The 16335-nt window shown below is 45.5% G+C and overlaps 1 protein-coding gene and 1 long non-coding RNA gene across 2 annotated transcripts in view; one reads left to right on the top strand and one right to left on the bottom strand.

Moving 5' to 3' along the window:
• PLXNB1 (plexin B1) overlaps nt 1-651 on the bottom strand; it is a 160750-nt gene extending 160099 nt beyond the window's left edge. Inside the window, exon 1 of the mRNA XM_083424540.1 lies at nt 121-651. The gene's annotated coding sequence lies outside the window, so the exon portion shown is untranslated. The remainder of the gene's footprint in view (nt 1-120) is intronic.
• The window catches only part of LOC310671182, a 361314-nt gene that overhangs the window by 272309 nt on the left and 72670 nt on the right, over nt 1-16335 (top strand). The gene's annotated exons all lie outside the window — the stretch shown is intronic.

Genomic DNA, 16335 nt, shown 5'->3' with positions numbered 1-16335 from the left:
CTTTTTTGCTGCTTCTCCCAGCCCGGGCAGAAGCCACCAGGTCTTGCAGGGAGCATGCAAACAAAAGAGGAGGCAAATTTAGCCGGGGGTGGGTAGGAAAAAAACAAGCGAGCAACTCACCCAAAATGCCATCTCCGGCGAAACTGCACCGGGAAGGAGGCGGAAGAGAGCAGGGGTGCTGGATCAAGTCGCCTTCTCCCTTCTTGCTCCAGGACAATAATAAGGGACGTGAAAGCAGTTAAGTAGCAGAGCCTCTTCCGCGCGCAGCACTCTTACGCACCAGCTGCAGCCGCCAGGGTCCCCCGTCACCTTCGCGCTGGGTGTGTGTGGTGTGTGTATGTGGGGGGAATTCCAACTCCTGGGATCGTGCCTGTGTCAACAAGCCCCTACGGTTATCCCTCCTCTTCCTTGGGCGATAGGGCTGCGCGGAAAAGGCACGGCTCCTCCAGGCACGCTACCTCGGGGCGCCCCAAGCGATCCGTCGAGTTTCCTTGGAAGGGAGCGCGGCGCCCACACTCACACGCGCACAAAAACCCGGGAGGGCGACGCGGCTGCTGCTGTGTGCGCAAAAGTAGTTCTGCGGCCGGCCCGCCGCTAAGCAAACAAGGAGGCAAGGCGAGGGAGCCCCTGCTGAGAGCGAGCGGCTACTGCAAAGAAAAAAAGAGGAGAGAGAGTGAATGAAGGGCGGACAAAAGCCAAGCCAAGCCCCCAGAGCTGCTCCTTCTCTCTAACCCCCACAACTCCGCCTGGAATGGTACACAGCGCTGAACCCAAGTGGGGAGATCCCTTTGGCAACATAAGGCGGACCCAGGAGACCATCGCGCTGCCTGGGACTTTAGTAATCCCCGGGCCATAGAAAGGGTAAGACAGGAGCGCATGGGTTCGCCCCGCTCTCCAGCCAAGCCAGGCTTAGGAGTTTTGTTCGTAGGTAAGTTTAAGAGGCCCCTTCATGGATCACTGCCTTGCCGTGGCGAAGAGACATCACCTTGCCAACAAAGGTCCCTATAGTTAAAGCTATGGTTTTCCCAGTAGTGATGTATGGAAGTGAGAGCTGGACCATAAAGAAGGCTGATCGCCGAAGAATGGATGCTTTTGAATTATGGTGCTGGAGGAGACTCTTGAGAGTCCCATGGACTGCAAGAAGATCAAACCGATCCATTCTTAGGGAAATCAGCCCTGAATGCTCACTGAAAGGACAGATCCTGAAGCTGAGGCTCCAGTACTTTGGCCACCTCATGAGAAGAGAAGACTCCCTGGAAAAGACCCTGATGTTGGGAAAGATGGAGGGCACAAGGAGAAGGGGACGACAGAGAACGGGATGGTTGGACAGTGTTCTCGAAGCTACCAGCATGAGTCTGACCAAATTGCGGGAGGCAGTGGAAGACAGGAGTGCCTGGCGTGCTCTGGTCCATGGGGTCACAAAGAGTCGGACACGACTAAACGACTAAACAACAACAAGTTTAAGAGGAGGCCTATCATCACCCAAGATGAGTCCCTCGTTCAATGGATAGGATCGGGTCAGGTGCCTCCCCCCAAGTGCCGGATGCAAATGATGCAGACTTAACTGGATGCACCGGCCACTCTCAGTTTACATGGGGTTAAGTTCTGGGGAAAGCACCAACAACACATATAGTCAAAACACATTGGTGGGATTACCAAAGTCTCCCCCCCCCCATGGACGGCTCCTTTCCGCCCCCTTTAAAAAAAATATTGCCAGGCACATAAAAGGTGAAGATGTTAAATGTGCATAAGTTGCAAGTTACATGTGTGCCTGTGTATTATTAAAGAGGCTTTGAAATGTAGTAAGCCAGCCCAGCTGCATTCTGAGGACCTGGATATCTGCGCCCAAAAACTGCCCTGGGGGTGCCCACTGTGTGCCATGCTCCCCTCATCCCTTGAATTCATACTAGGTTAAGTACAGTGGTACCTCGGGTTACATACGCTTCAGGTTACATACGCTTCAGGTTACAGACTCCGCTAACCCAGAAATAGTACCTCAGGTTAAGAACTTCACTTCAGGATGAGAACAGAAATCATGTTCGGGCGGCAGTGGGAGGCCCCATTAGCTGAAGTGGTACCTCAGGTTATGAACAGTTTCAGGTTAAGAATGGACCTGCGGAATGAATTAAGTTCTTAACCCGAGGTACCACTGTACCTATCAGTGGCCGGCCCAGTCTCCTATGCAAGGTGCCGTGGAGAAACTGAGCACCTTTAAAAATGCATAATGTTGCATATGAATAAAAAGATATGTAGACTTATTAACCACATTCATCTCAGCAACACTGAGTAAATTATCACCAATTTGCTATTGTAAAAGGTGTGCCCATTTAGCATAATGCTCTAATGATCCCTGGCTGCAGTTATTTGCATCTCGTTGCCATCCACCCCACATTTTACAATTTTCTCCTTCATACGCTTGCCAATTAAGATTTCACTTAATGCATCTGACAAAGTGGGCTTTGAGTCCACGGAAGTTTAGGCCATAATAAATGGGATAGTCTTTTAAGGTGCCGCAGGATTCTTTATATATATATATATTTTTGCTACCGCCCGTCCCCCCAAATCCATACCATTATGTTGACAGGTGTTGTCATTTTCCATAAAAAGAAAGATGAATCGAAAAGGGAATAGTGGGCTAGCAAATCGGCAATGCGTGGTTTAATATGTCAAGGCGGCATTCAAAGAAAATGTACTGTGAGCTTTCCTGTGGGAAGTACACAGCTAACATTTTCCACAAAAAGTCTGTGTGTGTGTGTGTGTGTGTGTGTGTGTGTATTGCAGGGGAGTCATAGGCCCACTCTGCCATGCTAAAGTCTTGGGAGATGGATGAGTGTATGAACTGGCACATGGCCTCAACATGTGTTCAAATGTGGAGCCACCCACACCTGTAATCTGAAGAACTACTGTACTAATCAGACACCTACATCACTTTCTTGCGCAACCATCCCTTATCCCTAAGTTTGAAATTGAGTTTTTTAAAAATAGATTTTATTACAGCTTAAAGGAAGATACAGTGGTACCTCAGGTTACATACGCTTCAGGTTACAGACTCCGCTAACCCAGAAATAGTGCTTCGGGTTAAGAACTTTGCTTCAGAATGAGAACAGAAATCGTGCTCCAGTGGCGTAGCAGCAGCAAGAGGCCCCATTAGCTAAAGTGGTGCTTCAGGTTTCAGGTTAAGAACGGACCTCCGGAACAAATTAAGTACTTACCCGAGGTACCACTGTAATGCAAAGATTAATATCAACTACAAAATATATTTTATAATACAAAAAGATAAAAAAGGAGTCAGAATACAAACAAAAATTAAGGAAAGAGGAAAAGAAAAAGGGTAAAGGAGAGAGAAAAAGGAGGGGCTTCCAATTCTTCTTATGTCAGCGATATATTAAAACATATTCAAAACATTCGCTCCAAGTTAACACGCAACAATTGTACGTTCTATAAACCAGCATTTTCTACAGTCTTCAAACCCAGATACCTTTTCACGCAAAAAGTTCATAAGGATTTTTCCATCATTAATAAAGATCAACGATTTTTCTCTAACTAAATAGTAATTTGAGCAACCATTCGTCCATTGTAGGTAATGGTATATATTTCCATCCTTGTGCATGTAAAATATCCAAACCTCAGGAGTCAAACCTCAGGAGCCAGAGCAGACTTAGCTGATGTCTGCACCTGAGGATCATAGAATCATAGAGTTGGAAGAGACCACAAGGGCCATCGAGTCCAACCCCCTGCCAAGCAGGAAACACCATCAGAGCACTCCTGACATATGGTTGTCAAGCCTCTGCTTAAAGACCTCCAAAGAAGGAGACTCCACCACACTCCTTGGCAGCAAATTCCACTGTCGAACAGCTCTTACTGTCAGGAAGTTCTTCCTAATGTTTAGGTGGAATCTTCTTTCTTGTAGTTTGGATCCATTGCTCCGTGTCCGCTTCTCTGGAGCAGCAGAAAACAACCTTTCTCCCTCCTCTATGTGACATCCTTTTATATATTTGAACATGGCTATCATATCACCCCTTAACCTCCTCTTCTCCAGGCTAAACATGCCCAGCTCCCTTAGCCGTTCCTCATAAGGCATCGTTTCCAGGCCTTTGACCATTTTGGTTGCCCTCCTCTGGACATGTTCCAGTTTGTCAGTGTCCTTCTTGAACTGTGGTCCACCTGAGGATCCAGCACAGGTGAGGACCCTTCAGGCTCAAGCCCCAGCCCCAGCTCAGCTGGTTCTGGAGGCGGGGACTCCTGTGCAGGCTGGGATCCCTCAGGTTCAGCGTCTGAGTCCGAATCCCAGGCCATCATAGCCGCTGGCCTCTGGATCAATGTAAGGAAAATGGCCATGATCCAAGTCAACTCGCCCCTACTCCTGCAATGTACTCTTAAAAAGGCCTTTCGTACCATCACTAATTGAAAGGACGGCATCGAGTCTTGTTTGGCCCCCGAAGCCCCAACAAAGAACAATTTTATCTTTCTTATACTAGCTTTAATCTTTCACATTGTACATTGTGCTCTGCCGAGAACCAAACCTCTGATTACCTTAAGCATACTGCTTAAAAACCACTTCAGAACCTGCCACTTTTCTCAAAAAGGGAGGTTAGGAGGAGGAGGAGTGGAAGTAGAGATCTGAAGGTTGTTATTTGACTGGGCAACTTCCCGTCCTGCCGGGTTTCAAGTTGCCATGCCATCTTGCTTGCCCTCGATTGGCTGCAATGCATGCTGTTTCATACAGCAGACCATTTCGGATTCTACGGTTAGTGTTCATGATTTCCCCATTCCCTTAAAAAGGACAAACATCTTATCTCTGTGTCCAAGGGGTGGGAAAAGGAGCGACTTAACTGCATTAATATGTGATATTCCTGAACTTTGTTCCTTAGTCAGAACACAAGCTGGGTTGGTGCTGTGCTGACTGCAAAACATCCTAGGCCAGGAGTCATCGCTTTTCCCGAAAATCTCTTGCTATGTTCGGGACATTTATTCACAGCTGCAAAGGTGTTTTTTGTTTTCGTTTTTTGCTCCTGAAATGGAGAAACCACAGGTATCTGTTACACATCCATTGAGTTCTGGGGGTGGCGAGGGGAGAGGTTTATGCCCCTTTCCCAACTTTTTTTAATAAAAAAACATCTGTGTTCTTCACCACATGGTTGGCACAGTAATAGCGCATTGGTGGTCTATTTATACTCAACCATCCACACATCACACCACTGTATTAGTTGTTCTGAGATGCTTCCCCAGTGCTGCTATACAGTGGTACCTCAGGTTAAGTACTTAATTCATTCCGGAGGTCCGTTCTTAACCTGAAACTGTTCTTAACCTGAAGCACCACTTTAGCTAACGGGGCCTCCTGCTGCTGCCACGCCGCCAGAACACGATTTCTGTTCTCATCCTGAAGCAAAGTTCTTAACCCAAGGTACTATTTCTGGGTTAGCGGAGTCTGTAACCTGAAGCGTATGTAACCTGAAGCGTATGTAACCCGAGGTACCACTGTATTATTGCCATCCGGAGGGACACTCTTGCAGTATAGGATGCCAAAAGTGCAACAAGAATAAATAAAGAAACAGAAAATTTGATTGGCTTAGGGTTGGCCACTGGGACAAAAGGTTGCTGGACAAGATGGGCCACTGGCCTGATTCAGCAACTCCTCTATTATGTTATTTTGGAAATGAAGCAGTTTGACTGCCCCATAACTTTTGCAAATGCAAACTGTATTGAAGACATGATTGTGTGTAATTGCCCTGATTCCATCATAAATGCACAATGAAACGAATGTCTGGAGGAGCCCTAAATGCACATGGCTTCCCATTTTAAACTCCGGACCTGTTTGCTTCCGCGCAGGAGGTTGGCGGTTAGAATCACAGAATCATAGAATCATAGAGTTGGAAGAGACCACAAGGGCCATCGAGTCCAACCCCCTGCCAAGCAGGAAACACCATCAGAGCACTCCTGACATATGGTTGTCAAGTTTCTGCTTAAAGACCTCCAAAGAAGGAGACTCCACCACACTCCTTGGCAGCAAATTCCACTGTCAAACAGCTCTTACTGTCAGGAAGTTCTTCCTAATGTTTAGGTGGAATCTTCTTTCTTGTAGTTTGGATCCATTGCTCCGTGTCCGCTTCTTTGGAGCAGCAGAAAACAACCTTTCTCCCTCCTCTATGTGACATCCTTTTATATATTTGAACATGGCTATCATATCACCCCTTCACCTCCTCTTCTCCAGGCTAAACATGCCCAGCTCCCTCAGACAGGGGACTCCCCTGAGAAGGAGGCTAGAGGTTACTAATCCTTGATCCCCATTTCAAACTCTAACCAGCCTATAGGGCGGGATGATATTGCAATGTCCCACCCCAATCTCAGAGCAGCAAAAGGCTCCCAGAATTTCTGCGCTTATACAGGTTTGGTTTCCTTGGAACAAAGGTCAGCAAAGATTGTGGTGTCTTTAGGATATATATGGTTTTATTTGTACATATTTACAACCTGAGCATAGGGACGCAGGTGGCGCTGTGGGTTAAACCACAGAGCCTAGGACTTGCCGATCAGAAGGTCGGCGGTTCGAATGCCTGCAATGGGGTGAGCTCCCGTTGCTCGGTCCCAGCTCCTGCATGTCAAAGTGCAGGTAGATAAATAGGTACCGCTCTGGCGGGAAGGTAAACGGCATTTCTGTGCGTTGCTCTGGTTTGCCAGAAGTGGCTTAGTCATGCTGGCCACCTGACCCGGAAGCTGTACGCCGGCTCCCTCGGCCAATAAAGCGAGATGAGCGCCGCAACCCCAGAGTCGGCCTAATGGTCAGGGGTCCCTTTACCTTTACCTTACAACCCGAGCATAGTGTGGAGGGGCTCATGGCATTAACACCCCAACAGATCTTGCCTCTCCATTAGGTTTCCAGAGGAACCCCAAAGAGCGGCACAGAGCAAGACATGCAGTTTCCAGCTTTCCACCTCCAGTTTCCAGCCAATACACCCAATTCTGGCTATTGTTCTCCTTTATACATGGGAGCGGGGCAAGGCCAACCCTGCTTGCTTCTATGGCGCAGAGCAACTTCTTTGGATATGCTAAATCGTGGTGCTTACTAGCCAGCCAAAGCCATCACCTTGACAAAGGAACTGTCTGTGCGAGGTTTCGCCTGTTACATTCTACCTTCACAGATACAGGGCCGCAGGTCTGGAAGAGGACCCAGAGTTTTATCCAGAATGACACCCCCCCCCCCTTCATAACATTATTTGTTCCCAAGTCAAAACACTGGCTGGCTTGCTGTTGTGCAGAGTGCACAATCTTGTGCAAGGCCCGAGTGCTACTTCAGGTTGTTGGGTTCCTTTAACCAGTTCTATGGTAACTTTTCAAAAAACCAGCCACTGTTTTAGGGGCGCTCATTCAGGGCAGCAGATATGAAGAAGAAGAATTTGGATTTGATATCCCATTTTATCACTACCCAAAGGAGTCTCAAAGCGGCTAACAATCTCCTTTCCCTTCCTCCCCCATAACAAACACTCTGTGAGGTGAGTGGGACTGAGAGACTTCAAAGAAGTGTGATTAGCCCAAGGTCACCCAGCAGCTGCATGTGGAGGAGCGGGGACACAAACCCGGTTCACCAGATTACGAGTCTACTGCTCTTAACCACACCACCACACTGGCTCTTTGATCATCTTGCTTCCCAAACCAAGAAATGATGGAGATTCGTTGCATCACCTTTTTCCTCCACAGTGAACTGGGCGAGTCCTGTCCGAGGCGAGGGAAAAGTTCTGCGTTGCCAGCTGCCCATCTGCTCCTTTGCCTGAGAAATAGACGGCCCAGTTTTATGCACGGCTGCGCGAGACAACTGCATGATTGCCTCTTTCCCCAACCGTGTTGGCAGCAATCTATTCTCTCAATGGGAGGGCGGGAGCAGGAGGCAGACTGGGATGTGACGGAAGGATCCTCTGCAGGAAAAGGGGGAGGGAAAAGAGCTTTGCTTATAAGAATTCTGAAAGTTTCTCTCTGCAGCAGCACCAGCACATACCTGCCCTTCCCACACGCCCCTTGGTCGCGGGCAAACTTTCCTCCAGGTGTTTCAAAGCATTCCTGCCACGCTAGAAAACATTCGTGGGAGCCAAGCACGCTTTAGAAACCGGGGTTAGGCAGGTATCGATTTTTAAGGCAGAGACAAAGGCGACCTTTTACATGCCATTTGAGGAAGGAGTTTTTATTTCGCGCACACACAAAAGCAATTAAGCCAGCTGGTAGTCATGCAAGCCCGGAGAGATCCAACCTTTCCTTCATCTCTTCCCCATTGCTGCCACCACACCGATTTTTTATTTTTTATTTTTGCAAGGAGGGAAGATTCTCAGGAGCAAGCGAGGGAGGAAAAAAGGCTGACCTGGAAAGTTAACAGCTATGCCAGGGAGAGCATCGCTGTCTCCCTGCGGTTGGCGAATCTTGATCTATGTACACATTGATAGCTCCACTTCAGCTTCCACAGTGAGAGAGGCCAAAGGAGGATCTGGTGGGGATGGGGAGAGAGAAAGAGCAGTCAATCTATCACTGTCAATCAGCCAGCCAGTCACTAAGCACAAAGTGCGGTCTGCTCAGTTGGAATTCAAAGCAGCCACACAACCTCTGGACCCTAAAGAGAGCTGAGGCTGTCTCTGTGTTTTCCCACAAAAAGGGCAGAGCATCCCTTCCTTATTTATGCTTTTTTTTTTTTAATCTATCTCTGCTTCCAAATAACAACAGCAAAACCCAGAGATGCCAGCAGAACACAGAGCTGGAAAGAAACAAAATGGAAACTCTTTGTTAAGAGAAATAAAGTTAACAATGGGGGAAAAGTGTCTGCAAACTCAACCTCCTTAGCTGAAACTAACCAATTATGACAGGAGCCTAAAAATAAAAGGACAGTAGCTACCCACTAGCAAAAGCTGCCATGTTTTGACCAAGTGATAAAAAAAAACCCAACAGTGATGGAGCCTCCTTGGAGGTGCCACCACCCAAAAGGCCCTGCCTAGCCATGTGAAGAATTTCAGCCGGTGGAGAGACTCAGAGCAGGCCAAGCACCTTATTTTCATTTATGTATTTGCTCCTTATTTGTTCCACCCTTCCTCCAATGACCACAAGGCACCACACGTGAATCTTCTCACTTATTCTCCTCACTTCTCTCCTCCTTATTCTCACAACCTTGTGAGAGGCAGATCAGGTTGAGAGATGGTGACTGGCCTAAATGAACTTGCAGGAGGTGGGGATTCGAACTCTGGCCTCCCTCCTCCTAGCCTGACACCCAAACAAATGCACCACACTGGCTTAAATTTTGGTCCTGCAAACAAACCGGCAGCCCATGCAAATCATATATGTCAGCCGCTTGTTCCGTATCTTATGGTTTTATGATGTTTTCATTATTTCGCTGGTACTGTTAGTGAGCTAAGAGGGTTAAAAATACAGCATTAGATAAGAATACAGTGTTTTAATACAAAAGTATAAGAACACAGTTTTTATTTTTTATTTCCCCCCCCCAAAAAAAATTATTGATTTTCCACATTTATCACAAAAATGACATAACAAAACACACAAAGAAAAACACATTACACTACAATAAATTAAACACAAAGAAAATTTGATTATTCAAATACCTAATTCTCATTACATTGATAACTGACTTCCTCGAATCCCCTCTAACTGAATTTCACTATATCACCTATATAACAGTTCTATATAACAATTCATATTTCACCTATATAACAATTCATATTTCTAACAAGATTGACTCCTTTCAATTACTAACCTCCTCTCCTTTATTAACATTTTAATCCTTAATATTTACTATCACCTATTCTAATGCTACCCCTAAGCCAAGAACACAGTTTTTAATATTGTAATTTACTTGTTGGAAGGGACCCCAAGGGACATCTAGTTCAACCCACCGCAAAGCAGGGCAGTGTAACTAGTAGTACTACTAGTGAGAATGTTTCATTCTTCCAGCCCCAGTCAAAACTCTGGTGGCAACTTTTTCTCCTTTTTGGGTAGCAAGTGAGTTTTCTGGAGACTTTTTCAAGCCGTCCCCATGTGCAGCGCCTTAAAGCAATCCAGTTAATAGTTTATTATTACTGCTGTCATGTTAAGCATTGATCAAGGTAATTAACAGATTTCCTTCTTAGCATAAAAAAGCACACCCTCTCAAACTGTCCTCTTTGAAAGAGTATCATTTCCTAGCATTTTGATGCTCTCCTATTAATCAAGAATAGATGTCAGTGCAGGGCCAAGCGTTTCCCAAAGGAAGAAGGGAAAGGAGGCGGGTGCGGGGAGGAGGGGGAGGCAATCTGTCAAATTCTGACAGGTCCAGAACTTCAGCGCTAGACTCCGGTACATAACAATTTATTAACCATCTGTGCCATCCAAGGTCACACACCACACTGAACTTTTCTTTAAAGAACGTATCGCACAGCATTAAAACGGCTTTGCAAAAGACTTTCGCTGCCAAGCCTGTGGAAGTCTACTGAGAGGTAAGTCACATTTCAGCAGTCCTGTTCCAAGGAAATACAGTGGTACCTTGGGTTACAGACGCTTCAGGTTACAGACGCTTTAGGTTACAGACTCCACTAACCCAGAAATAGTACCTCGGGTTAAGAACTTTGCTTCAGGATGAGAACAGAAATTGTGCGGCAGTAGCGCAGGAGGCCCCATTAGCTAAATTGGTACCTCAGTTTAAGAATTAAGTGGGATTGTAATGTAATTTTAAAAAATTGGGAAATGATATACAATGAATTGAAGAAAATGTTCCATGTAACATTTATTAAAAAACCTGAAGCATTTTTGTTAGGGATTGTAGGGAAAGATCTGCCAAAAAAGCTGAAATACAATGTATTGTGGTTTTTTTCGTTCTCTTTTTATGTATTGACTCTTTTTTCTTTTTTTCTTTTGCTTATTTTCTGTAACTTTTAAACTTCTAATAAATATTATTTTAAAAAAACAACAACACAAAAAAGCTGAAATACATCTTCACGTATGCGACAACGGCCACGAGAGTTCTAATAGCACAAGGATGGAAGACTGAAGAAACCCCAACTAAAGAATCATGGCAAGAAAAATTGATGGACTATGCAGAACTGGCAAAATTGACATATAAGCTATGGGACAAGGATAACTGTGACTCTAAAGATGAATGGGAACCCTTTACAAAGTATTTGAAGACGCAACAAAGCGAACTGGACTCCTTGGCTGGCTTTGAATAAACATTCACAAACTTTTCTATTGGTGATAATCAGCTAAATAATTTGAGGATCTGTACAACTGTGTAACATGCAGAAAACAGCATTCTTAGAGAAATCAAAGACTGGAACTGAGGGAAGCTGGGGGGTGGGTGGGGGGGTGGCTTTTGTGTGGGAGGGTGGGGGGAGGGAGGAAAAATGGGGAAAAAATAAGGATGATATGTTTCTGGAGAATATGTTTTGTTTTAATTTTGAATAAAAAAAATAAAAAAGAAGAATTAAGTTCTTAACCCGAGGTACCACTGTGCAGTATTGATATTAATATTAATAATTAGTGTCTGTTACAAACCAGAATAAGAGCTAAAGGCAAAGAGAGGGGGGTTTCACTGGCTGGCCACAAATAAATCTACCATAAAAATAAAATAAATCGAGGTTATTATGGTCATAATTCAAGATTCAGGGACAATAGAGAGAGATATAGGAGTGATGATGCCTACTCTGCGGAGTATAAAAATGAAACACTGTGAAATATCAATATGCCCCCTGAAAGGCGAAACCAGGAATTTAATAAAAATGGGTCAAGGAGGAAATTGTCTGTCATGAAGGAAGAACTGTGGGCTCCCTTTTATATCCCATTAAATGGGTATGCAACTAAGGATTACATCTGATGGTCTGACTTTAGACTGCAAAAGCTTATGCTCCATAATAAACTTGTTAGTCATTAAAGGTCTCTATGTCGCCTTTGCTGCAACACAGCTACCCATCCTGGAAATGGGGGGAAGACGGAATCTAACGAGTTAATTTACTGACCGGCCTGCAGCCGCCACAGAAGAATTATTCTAGTACCTTTAATCGTATTAGTCATTGCTATGTCAATCGCTTTATTAACCTAATTCTCTTCACATGTTTGAGGAAAAGGAAATGGAATCATGTATGATTCCAGCAGGCGGCCTGCTTTTTAATTAAATTCCCACTTTGAGCTAACCGCACGTGTAGTGCAATTCTAGACTGTGTCTAATGGGACTTACTCCCAGGTCTAAGTGTGCGCAGTGGAGGTGGGGAGCATAGCTGTCAACTTTCCCCCTTTCTTGCGAGGAATCCTATTTGGAATAAGGGAATTTCCCTTAAAAAAGGGGAAACGTTGACAGCTATGGTGGGGAGTCAGCCCCAGTCAGCATGGCCAATGGTCAGAGATAATGGGGATTTTAATGTAGCAGCTCCAAGAGGCCACAGGTACTCCGAAACCCTACTATGTAGAATTACATTGTTACGGTGCAACCTTAAATAGGTCGGCTCAGAATAAGTCCCATTGAGTTCAAGAGGGCTTACTCCCAAGTAGCAGGGTACAGGTCTGCCATCACAAACAGCTCTTCCACATCTGGTTGATGCTGAAATCAATGAGTGTTGTTGTTGTTTTTTCGAATCTGAGGGAAATTCGCCCTCAGATTTTCACATTTGAATTTTTGACTGCAGATAACAAAGACTCAAAATACCTCAGCCCCTCATTCCCGCCCCCCACCGATGAGCATTTTGTTTGATAGGGTCCTATGCCCCTCCTGCCATGCCCCATTGATGCCAGTGTGGTGTAGTGGTTAAGAGTGGTAGACTCGTAATCTGGTGAACCGGGTTTGCGTCTCCACTCCTCCACATGCAGCTGCTGGGTGACCTTGGGCCAGTCACACTTCTCTGAAGTCTCTCAGCCTCACTCACCTCACAGAGTGTTTGTTGTGGGGGAGGAAGGGAAAGGAGAGTGTTAGCCGCTTTGAGACTCCTTCGGGTAGTGATAAAGAGGGATATCAAATCCAAACTCTTCTTCTTTTTCTCCTCACATAGCTTGAGATAGACCATACAGAACAGAAAATATTGGCATGATTTAAATCCAAAGCGGGATTTCTCAAGCCACACTTGTCAATGGCCACATCTCATCGTACGTTTAGAACACTATTATCCCACTTTAAACAATTGTGGTTTCCCCACCCCCAAAAGGACCCTGTGAACTGTAGTTTGTTCAAGGTGCTGAGAGTCATTGGGAAGATAACATTAGCCCGTTTGTCTTTGCAAAGGGGACAAATTGCTGTTCCCTCTTCTCCAACATCTGTCCTTACATGGATACTTCAAAACAGAGATTGGGGACCTGTAGCCCTCCAGATGCTGGATTCCAGCAACTGCAGCCCACATGGCCAATGGTCAAGTATTTATTTATTAGATTTATTGTAAATTTATATCCCACCCTTTCTCTCAAGGGTGCCCAGGGTGGCAAACACTTTTGTGATTAGAAAAGGCAAATAAAAATAATATAAAAACACGTTGAAAACATTTAAAAACATCGAAAAGCAATTAAAGCACAACAAAACATTTAAAACGACTTCAGAAAAATAGAAACAACCAGTGTTTGTGTCAGGCCTGCCTGAAAACTGAAAAGTTTTCTTTTTTTTCTTTTATATATTTTTATTGGTTTTTTTAACATATCATTTCCAACAGTCATATAACATAACTTTTCATCTTATACAATGTTTTAGAGTTCCATCAACACCTCTGATGATTTTTCGTCCTTTATCACTTTTCTGCATTTCTTAATTTCACTATGACTCTTAATTGTCGTTAACTAATAGTTCGCCTCATAGTCTTCCTTGCAATATTTCGAATAATCCTCCTTACGAAACTTCTTGCAGTCCTACTAGCGTAATCTGTTCTGTACAATTACTTTCCAAATAGTTCGTATATTTACTCCAATCTTCTAAGAATCTCTGATCCCGCAGGTTTCAAATCTTTCCAGTTAATTTATCAAGTTCTGCATAGTCCATCAGTTTCATCCTCCATTCTTCTTTCGTCGGTAATTCTTCTTGCTTCCATTTTTGTGCCAATAATATTCTTGCTGCCGAAAACTGAAAAGTGTAGTGAGGGCACCTGCCTAATGGCAAGAGGGAATGGTGGGAGTTGTAATCCCACGACATCAAAGAGATTCCTATCCGTGGGCATTTCAGACTGCTGATATTTTCAGGCAGAATTTAATCACGTGCCACCAAATTCAGGCTGCATTATCAGACTTGATTTGGAACTTGTGTGCAACAAATTCACTTCCCTGCATCCTCACCTGCCCGTCCCCCTAATTGGACTTGGCAAATGCCCTGGAAAGTGTGGGATGACGCTTGCTTGACACAATGTCATGTAACCTCCCCACAAGCAAATAATCAACAGCCGGGGTCTAAACTCCCTGCTCGCTTTGTGACTGCTCAGTTAACAGAATCAACCTGTTAAAAGGATGAGCAAAACTATCTTTGAAAGGAGGCGTGCTTCTCGATGCAGCAAAAAGCGTTCGTGAAATACCAACCCACTTTCAGCTCAGTCCTGTTGGATGTTGAGAAACTGCTAGATCATGGGTAGGCAAACTAAGGCCCGGGGGCTGAATCCGGCCCAATCGCCTTCTAAATCCGGCCTGTGGACGGTCCAGGAATCAGCGTGTTTTTACATGAGTAGAATGTGTCCTTTTATTTAAAATGCATCTCTGGTTTATTTGTGGGGCCTGGCTGGTGTTTTTACATGTTAAAGGTAAAGGGACCCCTGACCATTAGGTCCAGTCGTGACCGGCTCTGGGGTTGCGGTGCTCATCTCACTTTATTGGCCGAGGGAGCCGGCGTACAGCTTCTGGGTCATGTGGCCAGCATGACTAAGCCGCTTCTGGCAAACCAGAGCAGCGCACGGAAACGCTGTTTACCTTCCCGCCAGAGCGGTACCTATTTATCTACTTGCACTTTGACATGCTTTCGAACTGCTAGGTTGGCAGGAGTTTTACATGTTAGAGTGTCCTTTTATTTAAAATGCATCTCTGGGTTATTTGTGGGGCATAGGAATTCATTCATCCCCCCCTTCAAAATATAGTCTGCCCCCCCCACAAGGTCTGAGGGACAGTGGACTGGCCCCCTGCTGAAAAAGTTTGCTGACCCCTGTGCTAGATAAACTAGACAGCATTTTTAAAAGTAGAGTCATCACCTTGCCAACAAAGGTCCGTATAGTAAAAGTTATGGTTTTCCCAGTAGTGATGTATGGAAGTGAGAGCTGGACCATAAAGAAGGCTGATCGCCGAAGAATTGATGCTTTTGAATTATGGTGCTGGAGGAGACTCTTGAGAGTCCCATGGACTGCAAGAAGATCAAACGCATCCATTCTTAAGGAAATCAGCCCTGAGTGCTCACTGGAAGGACAGATCGTGAAGCTGAGGCTCCAATACTTTGGCCACCTCATGAGAAGAGAAGACTCACTGGAAAAGACCCTGATGTTGGGAAAGATGGAGGGCACAAGGAGAAGGGGACGACAGAGGACGAGATGGTTAGACAGTGTTCTCGAAGCTACAAACATGAATCTGACCAAACTGCGGGTGGCAGTGGAAGACAGGAGTGCCTGGCGTGCTCTGGTCCATGGGGTCACGAAGAGTCGGACACGACTGAACGACTAAACAAACAAACAAACAAAAAGTGCTAGATAATGCATGGATTGCAGACCATGAAGGCTTCTGCAGTCTGGCACTCGGGTCCTCCTGGCAAGGCAGAGCTGCTCCAAGCGCTATATCTCGGCTCCCCTCCACTGTGAGCTAAGCATCCTTCGGCTTCCCGCATTTCAAGCAAATCTCTGGTTGCGCTAGTAGACAGCAGGAGCACCTGTTCAAACAGCCTCAGGAGGAGTGCCCTTGCCATGACTTCGCGCTGGTAAATCACGCCTTTAAAATGACAGGATGTGCTCATTCCGAATGCGGGCAGGAACATTAGAGCCCAGAGAATAGTCCTTGAAGAGCAGCCTCCCTCCCTGCATAAAACATGTGGCTTTTGACTGCAAGATCCAAGGCAGGGCAATCTTCTCCCTCTTTTCGTTAAAGAAGCAGCAAAAAGGCTTGCCTTTTACTATCCACCATATGGTGGGCCAGTTGGGGAACAGACTGGAAAAGTAGGGAAGATTTACCCTGCCAGATGCATCAATCATTCAGCTGCATTTGGAACGCGCTGGCATTTCAATTATTAACATTCGGGTGGTGGGGGGGGAAAGTGCATTAAAAGAAGAGGAGGACACTATGTCCTGGGAAGGGCAAAGGGGGTAGAGGATCTGATTTGCCCATGGAAAGTCGCAGGTTCAGTACCCAGCCTCTCCAGGTAAAGAGGGGAGAGAGCCCTGTCTGGAATGC

Source organism: Podarcis tiliguerta (assembly GCF_965153285.1).
Source record: "Podarcis tiliguerta genome assembly, chromosome: 2".
Taxonomy (NCBI): domain Eukaryota; kingdom Metazoa; phylum Chordata; class Lepidosauria; order Squamata; family Lacertidae; genus Podarcis; species Podarcis tiliguerta.
Note: the sequence above shows the minus strand (reverse complement) of the source record. Positions and strands in the feature narration are given on the sequence as shown.